The sequence below is a fragment of the Rattus norvegicus genome, chromosome 20 (genome assembly GCF_021556685.1).
Source record: "Rattus norvegicus strain SHRSP/BbbUtx chromosome 20, alternate assembly SHRSP_T2T, whole genome shotgun sequence".
NCBI lineage: Eukaryota > Metazoa > Chordata > Mammalia > Rodentia > Muridae > Rattus > Rattus norvegicus.
The window spans coordinates 12,032,352-12,052,822 of NC_141553.1; the positions used below are offsets into that span (position 1 = coordinate 12,032,352).

Genomic DNA, 20,471 nt, shown 5'->3' on the forward strand with positions numbered 1-20,471 from the left:
TTGGCTGAACTAAAACAAATGGTAAAGCTCTTCAACTTCACCTGACCGGTTGATCAGGACTTTTTCTAGGCTTTGTACTTAACAGTCTGTCACTAGTAGTGTTGAAGTTGTCCTCTCCCCAGGGAGAGCTGGCACTTACTGAGTATTTGCTCTGAGTAGGGGTTGTATGGAGCTCCACCTGGGTCATCCGCCCACACTGTGTAGCTCTTGTGGTAGGCACCACTGCTAATCTCTCCCGCAGGAGGAAGGCTCCAGAGGCTGCGGGGTAAACTATGGGCTCCAGGCCAGGAAGCTGGGGAACTGGGTTCTCAAACAGGCCAGCTTCCAGCTCTGAGCACCAGAGTCATTCTGTCCTGTGCTGAGACCAGTGTGCTAGTTGTTGGGGAGAGTGAGTCAGTGTGCTTTAATTTAGATCACCAGAGACCAAAAAAAAAAAAAAAAAAAAAAGTGTATTTTCTGGGGGCACATTTCCCAGGCTCACTTACCTCCTCACGAGCTGGCTTTGTGCGGCCCCTTGCCTTTTAAAAGGCCCGGGAAATCTTAGGATGACCAAACGTCTGATGGCAAGCTGTTGTGTGGCTTTTCCTGGGGAGACATGAATAAATGTCTATTCACTGCAGATAAGGCACTGATATCTCTCTCTCTCTCTCTCTCTCTCTCTCTCTCTCTCTCTCTCTCACACACACACACACACACACACACACACACAGAGAGAGAGAGAGAGAGAGAGAGAGAGAGAGAGAGAGAGAGAGAGAGAGAGGAAATAAAAAAGATTTCAACCAAGTCTAGCCTGGTGAACTAGTGTATTTATTGAGGCTACTCACAGGAGCGTGGGAGAGGGGTACTTGCAGGAGGTGTCAGTGACTGGGAGGCAGTTGTATCACCAAGAAGCCCCCCTGAGACCCAGTATTCCTAGAGCTGTGTGGGCAACTTGTAGACAACCCCTCCAGCAGTCGTTCACCGCATAGCCTTGAGGACAGACTCTGTGACTCTTCCTGATCTAATCGGCCCCTCCTCCATCCGGGCAATGCTTTGATTAGAAATAGCCGCACACACACAGTACTTGAATTAGTCTGCTCCTTCACCTCGGAGGTGTACGAACAGGGAGTTTCGGGGATTCGATCTCACCTCTTGGTGTTCAAAGGGAGGTGACCCACTTCTGCCCTAGTGAAGATAAGAGGGCTGTCCTGTATGTAGGCTCCTCACTGCATGGGACAAGCAGAGTCTTGAACTTTGGTAGATTCCCCTTGGCACGGGATGGTCACAGTAATTGGCAGTATTTGCGTTGCCTCTGGATGACTGAGTCCACCAAACTCACACCCTCCGGAGAACCCGGAATAAGAAGCACAGTCAGAAATCACCATCTGTTTATAGATATCGTCTCATGCCGTGTTCGATCAAGCCAGCAGTCAGGCCCCTGACTTCAAAGTCTTTGAACATCTTTCCTCATTTTGTACTTTGGCTTTTGAATTTTACATGTCTACTGTATACATTTCGTAAGCCAGACGCCCTTCTTTTAAACTTCTATTAATTATACACCAATCATTTTTCAGAGGTTGTTTGCATTTTCACTTTTATCTGTAGCATGTACAGATCATCCATCCATTCTAAAATCCAGGAGTGCGCTCCAGCATCCCTGTTCCGTATCATGTGGCCGTGTGGTTGTGAGCCTAATAGCATCCACCAGGCTAAGTGTTAGGGACGCCTACTTACCATTTAAAGGCGGAGTGGGGGGTTCGTGCAAGTCTGGAAGCTGAAGAGGTGCTCATTTGCTCATCAGTGTCTCACCTTTATCATCCTCTCTACCTGAGGAGCTGCTGAAGGGCGTTCTCCTTAGGCGGAACTGCTGTCATCTCTCATCAGATCAGCCGTGCCTGCCCTGTTTGCAGGCAGCCATCTCCGTTGTGCCTGCTGACTGCGGGTGTTCTTCAGAGATGGGGGGGATTGGGGAAGAGTCATGGACCCTCATAGGGGAGTCCGTGTGCTCTTTGTAGCCATTTGTATACAGTTCTGCCTGAATCGCACATAGCCTCAGGGTCGTAGGAGGTGGTAAAATATTTAGTCTTGGGGAGAGTAACGGGGGACTCCACGTTTGTGGTTCTGGGGAAACCTTCATCCATGCTGGATGGGGACTTTTCAGTAAGGCAGCTTTGGGATCACCCATGCCGTGTAAGCAAGCTCAATAAACTCCTTGATTCCCTAGGATGCAGTCCGGTAGAATTGTCCTTTGGTCATTCACTGGAACCTTAGAAGGAAGGCGTGAACATTGTTAACATCTTCTCAGGGGAGGAATTCTTGCAGTAGAACTAAATGCTACATTTTTCAATAGGTGGAAGGCAAGTTCTTGAGTGAGGTCGGGTCACGCAGGGTTAAGGATATAAGCGCTTTGAGGGGATGCCCATTAAAACACCACCGCCACTGGTGACTGTGGTGTGCTTTGGGAGGTACCACACTTGCCTAGCAGAATTGGGGCTTTGTTTTCTCCTAGCATCTCATGAAGGGAGGCAGTCGGGGAAGATACCATCTACTGTATCCATCACTGTCCCCAGGAGAAAAGTTGTCAGGGTCAGTGACAGGATCATCTATTTATTCGAGCTTGTCTCATCTTGTTGGAACCTGTTCTGGCTCAGTTGTTCTCCACCCAGGGTCCTAAGGTCACTGTGAGACACTGAACTGTCATCAAAGGTCAACCTGAAACACTGTCTCTTAGTTCATGTCTCAGGTTAGTGGAAATAAAAGACAACTCTTCTGTGCACATACAAAACAGAAGCCAGCTTTAGCAAGCTTTATAGAAAAGGGACAAACTGAAGAAAAGAGTAGTAATTTAAAGAAAAATAAGGAAAACTCCCAAGAACAGGAGGGACATCTAAGAGAGGAAACCCTGCTTAACGTCTTGTGTGTGTTGTTCTGGGATCTGTGTTGTTCTGGGATCTGTGTTGTTCTGGGATCTGTGATGTTCTGGGATCTGTGATGTTCTGGGAATCTGGACATAGGCTGAGGTGATTGCTGTGAGGTTGTCTCTCTCTGGGCTGTCATGGACCAAGTTAATGGCAGACCCCCATCATCCGTGCATGTCCTCCTGAGGAGATGACTGTGCACTGTTGAGAACTCCCCCGTCCATCTCTGACTTGTGTTTTTCTTAGTTGCCAACTTGACTACTAGCAGTTAGTCAGTGGGCCTGTGTTAACCACCCTCTTACTCTGCAGACACTTGTCTCTAGCACTGTTCCGTACATTAAATTAAACCCCCTTAGTCCTCACATCTACGTGGGGAGCTTGCAGCTCCGCCATGGCATTTACTCCATCACCACCACTGAGCTCTAGCTGCGGTCTCCCTTGATTCCTATTTAGCTCTGTATCCGTGAGGTGGTCTTCTGGGTAGACGCTTCATGTTAGAAGACAACCCTTGCTTCCAGCTCAGTCTGCTACAGCTAGCCACATCAGAGTCAAGGAGTAATAATGCTGCCTCACATCTGTTCTTTTGCTATCCTTGGCTCTGAGCCTCACGTAATCTCTCTGGTTTGGTTATCTTATACCCAGCTACAAGCCCTATTATCCATCGGCCTTAGTGCTCTCTTATCCAACAGCCTTTGCTGTTTTAACCCTGTCTTCCTTTTAACCCCAGCCTCTCCTGCCACTGGGAGCAGCCTACAGTCATCACCAGAGGCCCTTTAGCTGCTCTTCTCTGCCTCACTGTCAGCAGGGTTACTGAGATTGGCCTTGCCTCAGGCCTTTCTCTGTCTGGCCAGCCTGGGAAAGGGCCTGAAACCTGTGCTCAGAGTAGCTCTGCCCCAGGGTGTCTCCCTTTGCCTCCACTACTGAGCCTAAAAAGGGAAACTGTCCTGCTTTTCTGAGTGTAGGAGATTTTTCTCATCACACCCATTTGTTCTTTACACCACGATGTGTCCTGTAGAAAGTTCCCCCTTCTTCCTAGAACTGTTTCCACAGTGAGAAATCCCTTCTTGAAAGTTCTGGTTTCAAATGTAGTCAGTCATGCATAACGACGTCTTGTCAGTGGCTGACTGTATGCGTATGATTGCAGAACCTAACATTCTGTGAGAGCTGAAACATCCCCACTGCGTGGCTGCGTGGGTGCGTGGCAGTTGTGGTAATGTGTGTGTTAGAGGTGTGCAGCAGACATATTCTGCTGCCATCGCCTGAGAGCAGCACATACGGCTGGACACCATCGCCTGTGGTTTCAGTTCATGTATTTGTTTAACTGTGCATTCACTGTTAGTTCAGACTGTTCTGCCACTCAAACAGAAAGTTTGCTAGGAAGCAGCATGCCGTGTTGTGCCGCAAGCAGCCTCATTCTGGTGCAGCTCTCCATCACATCATTTCCTCCTGTGCGTGATGTCATCTCGTGTTAGTCGATCACAGCTCTTGGAGCTACTGCCACATGCATACACCGTGCTGTCTCAATTCACGGTGGGCTGTGCCATCTAGACTCAGGTAGATGTAGCGTCTGCACCGTGATGCTGCCACCCAGCCATTCTCTGCTCACAGTATGTTCCCTCCTTTATATGAGAACACGTTATTCTATGATGTATCCTATAGAGTTTGCTAAGTGTCAGGTCCAAAAGAGACTCCACTTCCCCAAATTGTGGTACCCCTTCCCCTCTAACAAAAGAACCGGCAGGAGGAACAAATGGCTACCTGTGGTACCTGTTAGCATACCCAAGTGCATGCTGGACCCCAGGCTCTCTCCTGCTGTAGGTACCTAGCTCTTCTCACCCTCTCCCACCATAAACTACTGCAGCTCAGACTTCCCTTCCCTCAGTTTCTCATTGTCCTCATCCCCTGCTGTTTCAGTGTCTCTGCCCTCTCTCTGTGTCTTCCTCCCAACCCCACCAGGCCCAGTCTGTTGGCTCTGCTGGCTCAGTTTACCAAATCCTCTCTCTGCTCTGGACTCTTCCAGATGCCCCTGGCTGTTCTCTCCCCCATAGCTACAACAAAAACCTCTCACTTACCAGTACCTTCCCGTGGCCATGTCCTCATCTTACACACTAAGCTATTTAACATGTCCTCTCGATCAGTAGTGTCTACTTAATGATTAAAAAACCCAAAGTGATACCAGCAGGTGGTAAAAGACACATTAGCTGTGAAACTCTTTCGGGGGAGAATCCGTTTCTATTCACCCCAGATAAATCAAAGACTGGCCAGAGAAACCCCTCAAGTCTCACTCGGTGTGTCAGTTCACTTATTGGGGTTGCTTACAGTCAAATGCACGACTGGAGCAGCAGCACCACCAAAACGCCCACCCCGCACGAGGGATGCTCATGAAAGCTGCCCCATTGGAGTTCCCAGGCAACTACAGCGCTGGAGTCTGCTCCCTGCAAACAAGAAAGGTATCCATCTATCCCTGGGGAAGGGCATGGGAGTCTTCCTTATGAGTTTCATGAACTCCTCAGCCCTCTCTTCCTTCTAGGAAAGAATGTGTCAGTCCTGCAACAGTATTACAATATCAATAGTTATAAATTAGGGTTAGAAGATTGGAAGGGGCTGGAGAGACTGGGTTAGGTTACTTAGTGTTTGAGGAGGACCTGGGTTCCTTTCCCGGCCCACATAGCCTCTCACAACTGTCTGTAACTGACCTCTGCAGGTTTACCAGGCATGTACATGGTGCACATACATTCATACATACATACATACATACATACATACATGCAGGAAAAACACTCAAACACATAAAATAAATAAATCCGAAACTTTTTTTTTTTTTTAGTGAAGAAGGTTTGATTCCCAAACCCACATTTAAAAAAAATCATCGTGGCCCAGATGCAGTCAGAAACCCTGGGGCTCTCTGGCCAGCCAGCCTAACCTAATCAATGAGTTCCAGGTCAGTGAGCGATCCCATCTCAAAAACCAAGGTGGACGGGGTCTGAGGAATAGCACCTAAGGTTGACCTCTGGCCTCCCCATGCATGTGCCCCCACACGTATTCACACGCAGAAAATTTCCCCGCTCTATCCTCCCCATGGCCAGCACTACACCGCGTGGTTTGTGTTCTTTCTCTTTTAAGTTCTTCTTATGGTCACCATGATCAGTATAGTAACCACCGTGTACGGTTTGTATTTTCTGTGGCTGGATTCCGTGGGCAGTTGTCAATCTCCCAGCTCTCTGTTGTTACAAGTTACGGCTTTATATTGACAAAGTCTGAAACACTTGTAGTCTGTTTCTCATCTATATTTAGACTCTGTACTTTTTTCTACACATTTTCAACCCAAAAATGCTACTATAATAGAAGCAGCATTTGTGGCATTATTATAATGTAAACATATTGTGCGGTAGAACCGGATAGAAAGAAGTGTAAGTCTGAAGCCCAAAACCCTTGCCAATTCAAGAAGGTTCACATGGAAACTCCGACTTGTAGGTTTCTGAGTGCTTCTGGCAGCTTCTGTTGCCATGGATCCGCTATCTCATGATGTCTGTTTCTTGGGTTCTATTTTTCGTTCGCTGGAGCCCCTCCTTAATCATCTGCTTAGTGGAGTCATGACTGACAGGCTTCTTGTGCTCTCCCCCAGTGTTCAAACATGTAATCACCGTATTCTAACAGTCCATCAGTCTCTCACTGGGTCTAGAACCCAGGCTTTGTGTCTGAACTCACAACCCTCTGTTTCCAGCGTCTGATGCTGCCAAGGAGAGATCAGATCATCAGTTCCTTTGCAGGGAAACTTCTTCCCCTTCTTGCACAGTGACGTTTTGATTTTTGATGGAGACATCACCCAGCCAACCTTCCTTTTTCGACCCTGGTGTAGATGGTTAGATCTGCTCTGGGAATCCTCAGAGTTTCTAATTCTTAGTTTCCGTGGAACAAAAACATGGAAACAGTACCTCAGGGACTGCTTCTGAAGATCCCTTCCCCCCTGTGGTCTTTCCACAGTTTCCCTGTCAGGTCACCCGGCTTCCACCTGCTCCTGCTTTCCATCCTTTGGTAAGCTTTCTATTGTTACTGAAGTTCTCTGGTCATTGTCAGCCGTTCTGTGGTTCCTATAGTAAAAGACCCTTTCTGACACTGTGACCATCAGGTGGGCTGAACAGCAGGGAAGTGGAAACCTTGAATCAAAAGCCTTTCAGATCACTCACTCCTTAAAATGCGTGACTCCCTCCACACCTCAGTCCCTTCCACGGGTCGTTCAAGTGCTCAGTGGAACTACTTCAGTGTTGTCAAGGGACTGGGAAGAAACTGGACTAAGCCAGTTCTGTTGAACGTGTAAGACCCATGCCTTTTTCACATGTCATTTTTCCATTGTGTAAGTACACGCCGTAAACTGGAAAATGGCTGGGTGGTTTTGTCTCGATACAACAATGTGATACCTGTCGCAAGTAGGAATTCTCTGTTGCCTTAGTCAGCACAGTTCCCAGCAGACAAGATGTCACAACCTTAGCGAAATGGGAAAATTATGAACATCTGTTTTATAGGGGAAATTGGAAGTCTTCCCAATGGAGAAGTTACTGAATAGTCATGGCTCAGAAGCACTGTAAAACAGCGTATGCAGACCTACTATGGAAATAACCATGCGGAAGAGCCATGCTTCTTGTAAAGTCACTTTATAGGTTACCCTTGACTAACGTTAGTTGTGTTAAGAGAGAGGCGAGTAAGTTTCATTGTTTGGGTCACAGAGGTTGGGTTTGTTTCACATACTTGGGCCTCTTCGTACTACAGTGCATGTCAATGCAGGTCATGAGCTTTGGTGTCTGGAACTTTTCACTTCACCCCCTCCCCGCCCCATGTAGACTGGGGAAGATACTCAGGGCCTGTGCTCTAGGCAGTGCTCTGTCACTGAACTGCGCTCCTACCCTCTAAGGCCGGTTCACGTTTACTAGCTAAGCACACCTGGGCACACAGTGCACCACTTTGTGACCACTTTGACTTCCAGAAGCTCACTGGACCTGTTAATCAAGAGCATCTGTGCTTACTAGACTAAGACAGGGAGTCCTGAGGCCTCCCAGGGACTGAAGTCTGATCACGCCTTGCTCCTGCCTCCCCTCAGCTCTGTTCGTAATGACTCAATGTCTCCTCAGACAGTCCCCAGGTGCTCTGCTGTGCCTTCCAACTTTGCTGTCCTGCCCCAAGGGAGACGTGTGTATACTCAAGCTTCATTTTTTTTTTTTTTGGTTCTTTTTTTTTTTTTTCGGAGCTGGGGACCGAACCCAGGGCCTTGCGCTTCCTAGGTAAGCGCTCTACCACTGAGCTAAATCCCCAGCCCCCTCAAGCTTCATTTTTATGATTAACAAAAGCATTGTCTTCATGGTATCAGCTTCACTATTTCTGTTCCGTGCTTTTCTCCTTCCTTCTTCCTCCCTCTTTATCTTTCTTCTCTTTGAAAATTGTCAGATTTATTGTGTAATAGAAAGTTACGTGAGCACCAACTTGAATTTTTAAGGTCTCTCATTCAAAAATTTTTAATTTTGAAGCACTCTCTTGAAGAACACTTGAATAGAAAGGCGACGCCAGCACACCTCCTTAATTGGTTTCTGAATGTCAAAGCCAACTGTGCGTTTCCAGTGGGCATGCATCCAGTTTGCCGTGATGTTCTATCTTTTATGTATGGCTGGATTTACATGTTCTGGGGACTCTTGTGTTTATCTTCTTAAGAGACACTGGCTACTGATTTGTGGTCCTGGAGCTGAATTATACTGGCCTCCAGAAGACATGGTCCCTCTTAATTGCTGGAAGGGCTTATGCAAGACTTGGTGGTTGTTTTGTTTTGTTTGTTTGTTTCCATTTGTTGGAGTCTCCACACATGGCTTCTTTCTTTTTTGGTCTTCTATAGTGTGCATTCTCTCTCCGGGACCATTTCCCTCGGAAATGTCTTCCCCAAGACATCCTGTGGTAGCAAAATGTCCCAGCAGCATTCTGTCTGAAGCACCTTTGTCCTCACTGTGAAAACTGTGTGGCTACACATATTTAAAATCTCCCATCTCGGGGTTGGGGATTTAGCTCAGTGGTAGAGCGCTTACCTAGGAAGCGCAAGGCCCTGGGTTTGGTCCCCAGCTCCGAAAAAAAGAACCAAAAAAAAAAAAAAAACCAAAAACCTCCCATCTCCATTGTCTTTGTAGCTTTTACGGCTTTGTCTTATTTCTCCATTCTTTTTTTTTTTTTTTTTTTTAATGTAGTGCACTTGGTAGGAGCAGGATGCAGCCCTGAAAATTCCTTTCAGAAGTAATGATAGGGCTTTTCTTGATAGTCAGCTGACCTCCAAGTTTAGCTGTCAGATACAGTGTTGCACATGTGAAATCACATTTGTTATATTGACTTAACCAAACACTTCAAAGCATAACATTACTTATATAAACAGATCACATTCTTAGGATTTTGATAAAGAGGTTGGTAGGCCAGGATCTTGTTAGAGAAGTTGGTGGGACCTCAGGATTGGGAACCTCAGGATGTTTGGAGGGCAAATTGTGAATATGTGGGCAGGAAGTTGCTGTTTGTGGGGATGAAGTTGTGGCTTATGGAGGTGGAGTCGAGGTGTGTAGAGGAGGAGGAGTTGAGGCATGTGGAGGAGGAGTTGAGGTGTGTGGAGGTGGAGGTGAGGTGCGTGGAGGTGGTTATCTGTAAGTGACACGATAGGTGTAGAAGTGAAGCTGGTGGCTATTCTTATCACCATCCTTAAGTTCAGAGGTTAGCTCATCACTTAGACCTTAAATGCATTGCTGTTTTGGTGCGCATCTTCCCAGGACTGGTTTATCGGTCCTCCTGGCTGCACAGGGATTCCGGACCACCTTTCTTCTGCTCTGCTTGACTTAGAGTGGGTCTCAAATCATCATCATCATCATCATCATCATCGCCATCACCATCATCCTCATCATTATCCTGATATGTGTGATGGGAGGTGTATGTGTGTGCCGTGGCTTGCGTGTGGAGGTGAGAGGACAGCTATGTAGAGTCCGTTCTCTTCATTTATCTCTATGTGGGTTCCAGAGATCAAACCCAGGTCTGCAATCTCACTGGACTTTGTTCTTGCACACAATCCATTCCAAGTTCCCTTGGAAAAAGACTGAGTTGACAGATCCATTCAACAGTGTTGTGTCTGCTGGTGCATGGAGAAATAGAGCCAGGGGGGTGTATCTTTGCTTCTGTTTTTTAGTTCACAGAATCTGTGTCTCTTCATCTTTCTGTTTCATACAAGAGAGAGCGAACAAGCTGAAGGGAGAGATTGATAGGTGTAACCAGGGCGGTTGGGCATTCCCTAGCCTGTCTCTGAGCTGAAGTCCTGAAAAAGCCAGGGTATAATCTGCGTGAGTTCGAAAGACTGAGAATGGGAAACAGTTGTGTGAACCCTCACTCTAGGCCCAGAGGAGATATCCTAGGTCAACTAGGCAGGGAGGTAAAAGGATAAATGATTCCTCCAGCCTCCATTTTGGTTCTGCCTAGACCCTCAGTGAGTCAGGTGATATTCAGCAATTAGGGACATTCTGCTGAGGTCCAGGTGCCAACATCTTCTGTGAAAACCCTCACAGACACATCCATCAGCAGGCTGTCATCTGGGGACCTGGGGCTTCTCATGCTAATGAGAAAAGTTCATTTGGCTGGGCACCGCGTCCGACAGGTGCAGCAGGAGTCTCCGTTACTCTGTGTATCTGCGTGTACTCCAGCCTGACTTCAGTCCTTAAAGGGTCCTCTTGCCTTCGTTGATGTGTCAGCTATAACGGGGTGAAAGTACGTTCCTTTACTTTCAAGCCATAAAAATAATTCCCTAAAAGCAAGAAAAGGCCACAATGAAGATGATGTGGCTGGTCATTCTTTTCATTGACAAGGAAAATCAAATCCCCAGGAGGCCTTCCTTAATTACGTAGAAGATCCCCAAGGCTCACCCAGTAAGACACTTATTCCTTCCTAATACCCAGAGAAACAAAGATTGTGGGCACCTAACAATGACAGAGCCTGAGCCCCACGCCTTTTGAGTGAACTTGGGTATATCTGGCCCAGGGGTGGACAGTTCTCCCAAGAGGGTGGGCTTGAAGAGAAAGGTGCCAGCCAACTCTCTCTCACTCACCACCTCCACTCTGTTCCTCAGCATGAGGCCAGCACCCACGATGGCGTGCTGGCTTGCTCCTTAGGCTCTGCTTCTCTGTTTCTCTGTGTATCTCTCTCCATGTCTGCCTTTCCTCTCGCTCTACCTCCAGAAAACACAGAGCCCATTCATGGATCATTAGATTCCTCTTGAATTGATCATAAAGCAGTCAGGTTGGGGGAACCCTGTTTGTTTAGTGAGCCCTTTCAATATTTGCAACAGGCTTTTTAATTTCACATGAATCTTTAGACTGCTGAAAGCTTGAGAGAGTCTTTTCTCTTGTGTCATGAAAATATTTCCAAAAATGTTCACTAACTCATTTAAAAAGCCAGGATGAGGACTGGACCTCTATCTCAATAAAAGAACTGATGTAGCTCAACTGGTAGAGTGCTTGCCCAACATACATGAAGCTCTGTGATTGACGCCCAGTAACATGTAAACCAGGTTCAGTGCACCCATCTGTAATCTCAGGTCTCAGAACACAGAGGCAAAGGATCAGAAGTTTAAGGTCATCTGTGGCCACATACTGGGTTTGAGGCCAGTGTGGGCCATTTAAGACCCCGTCTCCAGAAAGAGAAAAGGTTAAAACATTTTTCATGGAAGCAGAATTGACAAAACAACAGATTGTGCACGTATTTAAAAGCGAATGGTGCTCCCATCACTGTTGAGATCCCGACCCGCTGTGGGGAAGGTGGTTATACTTCCAGATCTGCCCCAGTCTTTGCTGACCCTTGCTTGTCCCAGGGAGCCAAACTGTGTGGGCCATGCGGTCCCCCTTGCATTTCCCAGGAGGCTCGTGTAGGTGGGGCTTTTATATATGGTGAGAACCCTGGTATTTCCCCAGTCCGTTCTCGGGATGCTATAAGGAAAACTTGCTCTCTCTCTACTTGCTGAGAACACGAAACGTGTTTAGTCAGTAAAGCAAATGACAAAGACTCTTCCTTTGGTCTGTTCAGTGAAATACAGAGTCAAGGCCAGGCCAGGTGATGCTTGGTGTCTGAGTGGCCGTGACGATGTTAGTAGAAGGATGCTGGCTTAGTTGGGTCTTCAGAATTGAGATAAATCAGATTCCTTGACTATGATACACACTTACCACCTGAACTACAACTTAGCCTGTGTCAGAGGTGGGGGGAGGAGGGGGGCGGTTTAAATCAAACCCAAACTGGCACGAACTCTTAGAACAGAATATCCATTCATCCTGTTTCAGAACATCCTTGAGTGGAATAAAGAGGTCAGCTGCTAGTGTCGCTCCACGAAGGGTTGTCATTTTTGAGTTTTACCACGTGGTGTTGTACACCAACTAGCGGGGCCTTTGTCCTGGGCTGTAACTGCTAGGCCTAAAGATGCTGTCCTCGTTGAGATGCGAATGGCTACGGACCTGGGCTCTCTGGCCTCCTACTTTAGAACAATTCATAAAACTTCTGAAATTTCCCTTTCCTTTTGACCTTCTCACATCACTGCTTGAAGAGCCCACTGGTTGCTTTTGCAGCCACAGTCCCAGGAGCCAGTGTTGGGCTCCCTTTCCTGCTGGGTGCTGTCACTGAGTCCCTTGTCTTCTGCTGCCAGCTAGCATCCCTGGCTGCCACCTCACACCCTTCAGGCACAGTGTTTGTTGCTGACCTGGCTGGGGATCTTCCTGAGAACACGGATGGGACCTCTCTCTCCTACACCTGCTTGGGGTCTCTGACCTACCCTTTCTCTTATAACACTTGGACAGTCCCATGTGTCTGTCTCAGCTGTGGTAGCATCTGTGTGTCCCTTCACTGTCTACCTGGGTGACTCTCCTCTTCTCTGGGCCTCTGAACCTTCAGTCCTCCTCTGATGGCTGCCAGTACTCAGAACCACACTGGCATTCTATGCAAGGCTGTTGTTCTCTTGTGGTGGGGGTTGCTTCTTGGTCCTGGTGGTCTTATCTTTGTTGCTTATGAGCTGAGTTTGTTATACCTATATAGTCCTGGGATAACAGCTGTCTGGAAACAGGGGCTCTCCCAGTGAGCTTACTGTTTAACCCCACGCTCGCGCATGATGGTGTCGGTTTCATGGCTTTGCGAGATAGAAGATGAGTATTTAGTGTTTAGCAGAGCGAAGTCCTTACTTCCAGAGTCTGATTAAATTATAGTGATAAATACCGCTTTAAGAGGAAATGTAATTGTTTCATTTAATCAATATGATTATTACTGGCACAGCAAATCTATCAAGTGCTAGAGTGATAAATTCACACTAATACAATTTGTACTGCACTGCTGTTGGCATCCGCCTTCCCTGGCATCGGCGGATGAGCTGTTGAAGTCCAGCTCGTTGAGCCTGGAGACACTTGTCAGAGAAGGGGCTTCTGAGACTCAGAGCAGCCACCAGAAGTGGAGAGGGTCCCAGATCCTGGGGTGTCAGTCAGTCGTCTCTTCTTCTGTCCTATGGGTTGCCTGTTCTCGAAATCACATGCATACCTGCACAGGTATGAGAGTCACAGCTCTGCTTAGTATGTGCCTGTGTGATTGTCTGTCTGAGCCCCCCTTAGTTCCTGCCTCCCTCCTCAGTGTCTCTTCTTTCTGAGGAATATAGAGTCTCCTTCGTGCCTTTTCATGTCCCTCTCCCTGACCTACGCAAGGGTTTCTCTATTCTGTTTTGTGCTACAGGTGGTCATCTGGTGTCAGTGTTCGTAAGTGGCCATTAACTAGTCTGATAGCAGCTGCATGTAGTGCTCTGTAAACCCATTGTTGTTGCACTTAGCTGCGTGGCCATGCACCTGTCACCAGCCTAACCTAGATGGACGCTGGCACTCAGTCTGCTCCATACTGCTCTTTGACGCACCCTTCCTTGCACACTGGTAGATACACTACACTTTGAGATTCTGTCATAGCTTTTATCCTCAGTTTTCCCATGAGCTTATGATTTGACCTGCCTGAGAGGAAACTTTAGGCGGTGGTGTTAATGTGTATCTCTCATGTTTCTCCTATGTAGTTAACTTGGTAGATCAGACTTTTTTTTTTTTTTTTTTTTTTTTGGTCTTTTTTTTTTTCAGAGCTGGGGACCGAACCCAGGGCCTTGCGCTTCCTAGGTAAGCGCTCTACCACTGAGCTAAATCCCCAGCCCCCGGTAGATCAGACTTTTACACACACAGCTGTGTGCCCACAGCTTAGCCCACCTGTAGCATGTAGTTTTGACTACCGTGCTTTAAGCTCTGGGCAGACTGCTCTCCCAGGTTCCCCATTCCCCAGGTTCCCTTGGATCTGCAGATGAAAGGCACACATACGTATTAGCTTATTTTTAATTTGCTTTTAACTCATTGGCCGGGCTCTTCTAAGACTCCCTCAGCTACTGTGCCCTTATCTTCACTTCCAGCTCAACACCTCTAAGTCTGCCCCCAGCTTATTCACTCGGTTACCTCCTCCTTGCTCAGCACTTTAAATCTACCTCAGCTTATTAGAGCTTCTAATCTCCCGCCTGCTACCCCAGACCCTGTTGGGGAAGTGGCCAATGGCACCTCCACCAAGATCTCACATGGCTAGCTGATGGCTCCTATTCTCTCTCTCTCTCTCTCTCTCTCTCTCTCTCTCTCTCTCTCTCTCTCTCTCTCTCTCTCTCTCTCAAGCATGGTGAAATACCTTTCCTCCTCTTGCATCTCCTAGCCTGCCTACGGAAACCTGGAAGCCCTGCCTCTTCTGCCCAGCCATTGGCCAGAAGCATCTTTTGTTGACTGATCAAGGGCCAATTGGGGAACAGGACCTTCAGCGTTCTCAGGTAGATTCGTGATCAAAGCACCAGAACCACCCCCTACACCCACCCTGTTGGGTTAAATTTGCTCACCTGTTAGTCAGTGCTTGGATGTCCTTGTGCATGAGCCTGAGGAGTCTTCCCTTTCTCGTTATCTTGACAGATATTTAAATGTTTTGGAGCGATCGTCTAGGCATGGAGAGTTTGTCTAGGGTAGATTTTGTTTCCTCATGCTTTCACCTACGCAGTTTAGTCAGATACTCTGTTCCTCCCGACGTCTTTTTAAGTCTGTAATATTCTTGGGATTTGTTAATCTTACTTAACTTTAAAAAGTTTTGGAGGTGAAACGCATATTTTATGTTTAGTGTTACCATAATTTTATTTTGGCTAGTCCTTGATGCCTGACAATGTATCTTAAAACATCTGGCACATAAAATAGCACCGTGTTTATAATCATCACGACTAGGATCTTGTGCCCAGTGCAACTGGTGCCTTGGGGGTCCACTTCCGTTTGGAGATGGCGTGTGGCTGGAGGTTTTGTTTCAGTTGTTCCCCAGGGTCGTTGGCTCAGTGTCCTGCTGCAGGAGACTTCTGAATGATATGGCTGACAATCTTTCCACTATGTGACCTCAACACATAGCTAGCTCAGGCTTCTTCCCAGTGACTCACGTCCTCAGAGACAATCCAGAAGAAATGTGAAATGGGTCCCACTGCCTCTTTTAGGCACAGGCCTGGTGCTAGGCAGTGCCATGCCCACGGAGTAGTTTGATGGACAGAGCGGTCACCCTGCCTGTGGGACTCACGGGGGGCAAAGGTCTCTTCACTCAGAGTGGTAGGAGCATGGTATTTTATTTCTTGTGGTTCTGTGATGTGTCTGGGTGTCACTGGAGTCACTGGAGAAGCATGGCAGGGCTCACCCCTGTGGTCTGCTCTCCCACTGCTCTCTGGATCTTGGTGGGGCTGGGTTGGAGCAAAGCGAGGCAGCTCTGGGAGGCCCATGCCAGGATCTTTGCATGCCCTTCCTTCTCCCAGGCGTGGTGAGGTGATGAAGGAGCCGTTCTGGGCACTTGGCCCAGATGCCTTTGTGCTGGGCTGGATGGCTCTGCAACCCAGTCCCAAGTCTGTAAGGCATCTGTGAGAAAGCTGTTGACTTTGGTGGCATGAGTGTAGGGCAGGGAGACTTGCAGGCAGACTTTCCTCACCCTGCCCCTCAGAGCACCTACAGCAGTGTCCTGCGCTTGCAAGAGTTAGGAACTGAGCTGACAACACACACTTTAATTTTGCTCCTAGCAAGTATCTACTCAGAAGATTTACTAGTCACCTCTGAGCATGGCTTCCCCTAGCAACTCTGTAGGGAAGGGCCCTGAGTCTACTGTGGTGAAGAAGTACCCTTTCTGGTTCACTAGGTGACAGTTCACTGAGGAGAAATGGGCTGTTGACAGTCTCACAGCCTTCAGCTTCCAGAGGCAGAGTGGCCACCTGGGTAGAGTGAGGGCTGGGCACATGTGTTTGCATGTCTGTATTCTCACACACATGTATTTGCATGTATAATGGATGCATGCATTTTGTTTTAAAGAGAACAAATTTATCCTGAGGCCTCTTTTTTTACCCTGGTGTTCTATTAGGGTATTCTGTTTGGCCAGCAAGATTTAAATGTGGGTGTGATGTGTACATTGACTTGTGGTGGGCAAGTGAACGAAGGCCTGAGTCGTTACCGTGTATCCCCTTGAAAAACTCATAAGAACACAATGTATAAAATGGTATAAGCGGGGCTGGGGATTTAGCTCAGTGGTAGAGCGCTTACCTAGGAAGCGCAAGGCCCTGGGTTCGGTCCCCAGCTCCGAAAAAAAGAACAAAAAAAAAAAAATGGTATAAGCTTGTATAGAGGAAGAAGCCTTTTCCAATTCAGTTGTACATGCCTGTGATCTCAGCTTGGGCAGGTGGGTGCAGATGATCTCAGGAAGGCCAACCTACAAACAAGAATATTAGAGTTCTTTCCTGAGGTGGTAAAGAACAGCCTTTAACCTGGAGTTAAATAAGTGTCAAGTAATTGAATCTTTTATTACAGAGTGAAGTGTGTCAGGCTGGACATGGAGAGCTCAAGGTGTGGCTAAAGGAAACACGCCAGCGCCGTGCATCACGCCTGCTGTTTCCGTACTGCTGAGCAATGAGCTCACTTTGCTCGCCCTGAAAGAGTTTGCCTCAGATTTGAGCCAAAATAAAAACTAAACAAATTTCAAGGTAAGTAAAACCCTTTTAATATCTCATAAAAATCTGACCGAAGGTGACTTTTGTGCCAGATGTGGTGGCAGGGACCTGAATTCCAAGCCCTCCGGAGGCTGAGGCAGGAAGATTAAGAGTTCAAGGTCAGCCTGGGATCCATAACAAAGTCCTGTCTTTTAAAAAAAGTTTTATGAAATGCATTTCCCTGAAAAATTCTAGCACAGATTGTTACCCTGAGTTAGTTCACGAACATCTTCCTGTGGCCACCGATCATCTTTAGACCTCACATCCCTCCAGCCAGAGGGGCCACCTCTGACTCCATCACTGTTGATAAAGCCAGTACTTTGTGCCTGGCACTAGGCAAGGCCTCGTGAGAGCCTTTTACCACTCACCGCCTTTTTCTCTGAATTTCTTTGGTGTTTAGTCTTTATGGCTGACAGTTAGGTCAGCATCTGTTCTTGTTGGGGTGCTTGAAGCCCTTAAAGCACTAGAATGGTGGTAGCTCAGTTATGGCTGTGTTCTAGGATATGAAAGTTAGACGTTTCTTCTCGGCGTGGAGGAAAGGGAAGCTGGGAGGCCTGTGGCAGTCCGAGGGTGCTCTGTGCGTGTTGGCCTGGCATGTTCCTGGCTTTGCTGCTTCCTCAATTACAGGCTGACACTGAGGAGTGCCCCTGTGTGTCAGCTCCCTGTGTGAGCCATCCACTGAAAATCAAGGGCTATCCTGCACTGCGGACCAGCGAGCCTTGGGTAGCAGTTAGAGTCAGGGAAGTAGGTGAAGTTACCGAGGATGTACATGTGGGCAAATCAGAGCAGCTCCTAGACATCACTGTGTTCGGGGAACAGCAGTGGGCTCGCTTCTGACCACTGGGTTTTGAATTTGTGCCAAGAAAGAGAGCTCTAAAAAAGATTCTATTCCATCTACATCTGATGCTGATCTTTTCTCCTTGTGGGACATGGACAGGCAGGAGGTGGCAAGAACAAAATCACAGTTTCCTTCGACGGTGATGTGCCAGCAAGTAGTTTTATTTTCACGGGTAGCCCATCTTGGAGCTCCGTTAGAATGTGAAGTCAGCTTCTCTGTGACCAGGGTTTTCTGAGGGACCCTGAAGATCCCAGAGCTGAGGTGAGTCTGGAGACTCAGGAGGGGTTCATGCCGCCACGTTGAGCTCCGCTAATGACCCCTGATCTTAACATGCCACAGAGGTAAAGCACTGCATCGATTCCGTCGTGTATGGGAAGCAGCAGGATGAGTTATGCATATCCTTTTGCACAGTTGTTCTTAATACAGGAAAGTCAGGCGGCAAGGAGCCCTGTGAAGCACGGCTCACAGAAACAGAAAGCAAAGCTCAAGGCTGGAGAGCTAAACTCTGAGCATTGTCTCCTCCTACTGGCTCTGTGAATAAATGCTAGCAGCCGTGTAGAAACAGTGTATCGCTTTTACCTGGGGTGAAACAGTGTATCGCTTTTACCTGGGGTGACGGGAGCTCATTTTGTCAACAGCTTGGTGTTTTGATTTTCCTTTCTTCATCTGGTTTGAAGTAAACTAAACATGTAAGCTTTTGGCTACAATAGCTCTCTTGGTTACCACATCTACCACTTCATAACAGGTGCCCTCCTCAGACAGGCAGGACACAGGCCAGGGGACTTCCGGCTAGTGCTGGCAGGGCGGCTGTGCTATGGGCTTGGTCCTTAAGAAAGTGGTGGCTCAGGGATTACTTCTGACGGAGGTGTCAAGTACTGGGGTTCCCTGTTGAGGTGGTGCAGTCTTGCGCTCTTTCCACAGTGGTTGCATTGCTGAAAAGCACAGGATAAAGATACGTAAACATCACTGTGCTTGTGTCTAAAGCACCAGTAGGTCTTGGCATGGCTCACGTAGACAGCTTTTTGGTGCGTGTGTTCGTCAGGGTTCTCTAGAGGAACAAGAATAGATAGAATGAACATCTGTATGTTCAAAGGGATTTCTTAGAGTGGTTTGCAGGCTATAGCCTTCCTTGTCAGACTGTGGCTATCTCCTGACAGAAAGGTCAAGCCTCTGGTAGTTGTTCAGAACTGGCCAATCAGAAGTTGGAGGCCTGGGCTTGAGGCTCTGGGGTCAGAACCCTCAGCCATTGGAAGTGACACACCTCACATGGACAGTTTCAGGAGTGGGCTGGCTCCTTGCTCACCAGTGGGAAGAAACCATCACATGAGGGCACACAGATGAATGTTGAGAGTTCCACAGGAGAGGAGTGCATTTTCCTCCAGCCTCGTTAATCCACCCTCATTTACAGAAGACCGTCATGTACCACAGCAGATCAGGAGGGCTGCGGAAGACAGAATTCATTGCTGTCTGCACTGCTGCTTCACAGGGAGCTAGAATAGCTTTCTTCACAGTCCCTGTCACCCCAGGGTTTCAGAATATCTTGTTAGCCATTCTATCTGTAGCCAGGAGCCAAACCCAAGATCCACACCAGGCTTCCCGGAGGGAACTCCTTAGCCTTCCTGTGCTCATCAACCACCTAAGCTAAAATCTTGACCTGGGCCTGTTTCTCCTGGGACCCACTGTGGACTGTGAGTACCGCGGGGGCACCAGGCATCGAAAGCAGAGACAAGGGCAGGTCATCTCACCAGACTCAGCAACTAAATCAAAACAACAGCCGTCGTAGGCGGAGAAACAAAACAGGTCATCTTGGGGGACCCAGGGACATCAGAGGGAAGATGAAACTGAGTAACCTGGAGCAGGTAGTTGCTAATGAGAAAGATTGGGAGAGGCAGGCTCACTGCAGTCACCAGACAGTGGGAGGCTCCGGGAGAGGAAGGCAGGGGACCAGAAAGGCCTTCTGGAGCTTAGGAATTGCTGGTCACAGAGCTTATTGGACAAGTTGGAAAGGTGATGGGTGTGCTAGTCAGACGGGAGCCAGGGGCAGCTGTGCTCTGGAGCTCCGCAGGCCCTCATGGAAGCTGCTGCCCCGTGTTCTCAGGTTGTAGTTATAGAGCTAGAATGAAGGTGAGCACCACCCTAAGGATGTAACACCCACAACTCCTCACCAAACCGCATTACAGCATGGAAGCAGGGCATTTGCTGTCCCATGGAGGCCCCTGTATATAGGGCTGGAGCCAGCGGGGCTACAGTTACCACTCCATGTTGAGAAGGCGTCAGAGCTACCTTCTCCATCCTGTCTATAGATGACTGGTGAACAGCCCTACCGCCATGATTCCAGTGGCCTGACTCTGCTTTCTATCATGATGTATTCCCTGGTGATACATAGACAGGCTCTGTAGCCTCTGACTGTAATCTAAAGGGGGGTGGGGTGGGGACAGAGATCCTCTGTTTGAAATTGTTTGTCCTGAACACTCTCTCCTTAGAGGGCCTGAGTTGAGCACACTCCCTGGATTTGGGGAAGAGACAGCGTTGCTATGTTCACGTATACTGTTGGCTTTGGGTGGGTGTTGCTCTAGAGGGTCACAGTTCTGAAGAGTACTTTTTACACTCTGTGCATTTGTCCCTTTACCCAGAAAACGTGCCTGTCCTGTGGATG

The 20,471-nt window shown here is 48.0% G+C and overlaps 1 protein-coding gene across 34 annotated transcripts in view; it reads left to right on the plus strand.

Moving 5' to 3' along the window:
* Positions 1-20,471, plus strand: part of Adarb1 (adenosine deaminase, RNA-specific, B1) — a 127,403-nt gene that overhangs the window by 44,533 nt on the left and 62,399 nt on the right. For 26 of the 34 annotated variants that reach the window (NM_001111056.1, NM_001111057.1, NM_012894.2 and 23 more), the window contains 1 exon segment: positions 16,799-16,971. The gene's annotated coding sequence lies outside the window, so the exon portion shown is untranslated. 34 annotated transcript variants of the gene reach the window in all.